The sequence below is a fragment of the Callorhinus ursinus genome, unplaced genomic scaffold, assembly GCF_003265705.2.
Source record: "Callorhinus ursinus isolate GAN/ISIS: 27379988/994484 unplaced genomic scaffold, GSC_fseal_2.0 scaffold3, whole genome shotgun sequence".
Taxonomy (NCBI): domain Eukaryota; kingdom Metazoa; phylum Chordata; class Mammalia; order Carnivora; family Otariidae; genus Callorhinus; species Callorhinus ursinus.
This window is the reverse complement of record NW_027397065.1, coordinates 20,351,500-20,354,766: the sequence shown is the minus strand read 5'-3', so window position 1 is coordinate 20,354,766 and position 3,267 is coordinate 20,351,500.

Sequence of the window (3,267 nt, the reverse complement as noted above, 5' to 3'; positions counted from 1 at the left end):
CTTTCCTTCCCTCCCTCCTTCCTTCCTTCTTTCCTTTTTTCCCCCCTTTCTTTCTTTATTTTTTCATGGCTCTTCTCTCCTACCTTCTCCTTCTCTGGGGCTTTACTTCATGTTGATAGTTTATCTAGAATACTTTCCTCCTTATCTTCCTATAACTCACTCTTCATATCATTAAAATCCCAGTGTATATCACCTGAATAGTCTTCCCTGTCATTTTTATTTAAAATGCCTCTTTCCCCTATCCACCAATTTGTCATTTTTATCTTTCTACTTTCTAGTACATTATTTTCTTCATAACTTTTATCATTATTGGAAAATTATTAAATTTATGTGTATATTTGGGTGTGTGTGAAGATACGCATGTTTTAACTTACTATGCTTCTCCCATAATACAAGATGCATAACAACAACAATATTGCCTGTATTTTTTTTTAACTTTTTTAGTTCTTCTATCTCCAGAGCCAAGAACAAACTCTAAAAATATAAGGGCAGCAAAAGCTGTACCATTATGCATCAATGAGATGTCTAATTGATTATCTTTGAAATAGCTTTGAATCATATCCTACCAACAAGGAGAATAGGGAAATAATTGAGTCAGTACATAGATTAATTAAATCCAATAAAGTGTTGAATCAATTTGACTGGGATAAGGTGGGGGTAGGGAAAGAATTGCAAACATGAACGAGATCTAAGAATCAAGTAATAGTTAACTTCAATTTATGGATGTAGGCTAAGAGACCAACACCTTTGTTAAATAGTCTCCATCTTAGGATTGTAAGAGAGCCTTAAACAGTCACTGCCCAAATTCCTGCTTTCCAGTCCAGATCTCAGCCAGGGGAAAAAGTAACACCAAATTTCTTGAAATGTTATCATCAAATTTTGTTATTGTGTAATTATTTGCTAGTGACTAAGGAAGGTTTAGAATTAAATAGAAAGATGAAGTAAATCAAATGCATAAAACCATGAAACTTTTATTTGTATTTTAAGTTTATCAGTGCATTTTGTATACTATTTTTGGACTTAAGTGTTTCATATAATTTGTCATGGAAAATTGTGATTCTATTTTAAAATATGTAATTGCATAATTGCTTTAGTCTCTGAATTTAAGTTGTAAGTAAAAGATAATTTGAACTTTAAATTCACAAAAACAATTATAGTTCACCACATTTAAACTTGATTCATTAGACTCTAGGAATTACCTAAGTGCTTGAGAGAGTTCATTTGGTTATTCAGATAATTTAAAAGAACATAAATTATTAAAATTATAAATGCTGATAACATTTAAACATGTAAGTTACAAAATTATAGAAGTCTTTTTAATAGTGATAATTAAATTGTACTAGTTTACTAGAGATAATATTTGTAGCTTGAATTTAAATGTTCAATCTGTTTTTTTCATATAGTGGGTCAAGAAACTGAATTACCAATTTAAAAATCAAGTTGCTACAAATGACGGGGTTTTTTTTGTTTGTTTACAAAGATTACCATCAAGTATACCATGGAACTTACTTTGAAAATATATATTAATTTATGCAATGCTTAGATGGCTCAGTCAGTTGAAAGGCTGACTCTTGTTTTAGGCTCAGGTCATGATCTCAGGTTCTGAGATCCAGCCCCATGTTGGGCTCTGCACTGGGTGAGGAGTCTGCTTGAGTCTCTCTCCCTCTTCCTCTGTCCCTCCCCCTGCTCACACACATGCTCTCTCTCTCTAAATAAATAAGTAAATAATATCTTAACAAAAAGAAAATATATATTAATTTCTAAAGAAATACTTGTTAAATGAATCAATGAATGAATAATTATTTTTTAGTTCTTTTAGGATAATTTCCGTTATGAATCACCTTGTAAAATCACCTCTGATGTTTGTTAAACAATACGGATTTGCAAAGTTTCCTCCACTGGAGCTACTGATTGAGTAGGTCTTGATGGAATCTAGAAATCTGTTTTTCACTAATGTCTCTTTTGACTCTCACAATAGGCAAAATTGTAGTACACTGTCCTAAAGCACATTTCTAATTTGCTCCCTATCCAGTCTAGGTCTGAAGTTTTTTGACTAAGTTCCACGGCTGATGTCATCAACCTCCCTGACACAAACTTTCTCTGCATGGATGTGCATCAATGCCAGTTGATGCTCCTCTTTGCTAGCTGGGATTTCCTAGCTGTCTCCAGATCAGATTTTTCCCAGGCTAAGAATCCTGGATAATGTGTTCTGATCCATCAGCAGCCTGCTTACTAAGCTCATTTCATAATAATTCTTTTCAATTTATGACAGCCTGTTCATGTCAGAAATAGGCATGAAAATAGCAAATTTGGACGGCAACTCGCAGTAGAGCTTGAATATTTTATGTTCCTTTCAGAAAAGCAACTCAGTTATTATGAATGTTTACTTGAATATGTTAAGATTACACTAAGGCTCTTGAGTGACACTTTTCTTTCTTTCTTTCTTTTTGAACACTATCCTGAAAATGATTCAGTTTTTGGTATTTGTAATAAAATCAAATACTTTATTCAATAGCAAATGCAGAAAATAACCTTCCAGTTTGATCTATTCCTAGGATGTACTATTTGAACATTAATAATTCCTTTTATAATTCATGGATCCTCAGTTTGCTATGAAATGATACTCTTTCCTGTGTAAAATCACAGGTAAACATGCTTAATCAATAACTACCAGCCAGAGTTTGCTCTGACAATGGAAGATTGGTTCTTAAAATTATTGAAATCTATGCCATATTCTACTGTCACTTTATATTCAAAATACTTCATCTGAATCAGAATTTTATATATATATATATACTTCATCTGTATCAGAACTGTGATTATTGAGGACTGTCTCTTATATCCTATTGTCTGCCAGCAGAATTACTTGGGCTGAGTTGAATTTTTTAAATCTACTGACTTTTTCTCAAAAAATAAAATGCATAAGCCTATCATTTAAGATAAATGGGTTATCTAGTTCCCAATGGATCAAAAAAAAATACAACAACCAAAAAAATCCCAAAAAATGTTGCTATCCATGAAGTCTTACAATGACAAAGAAGTGGCAAGCATACTATGTTACAAATAACCCTAAATTAAGTTCACTCACATATTTACCCTTATTTTTACTTTCTTCTTCATAAATTGAAAGCACACAATTCAGTCTTTTTTATACTAAAAATAAGAATACCTTTTGTTAATCATGTCATCTCCTAATTGAGGACAGAAAGATCAAGAAAGCAGTGTTTTGTGGGATCACTGTAGCTGCAAATTCGCAGCACAGTAATT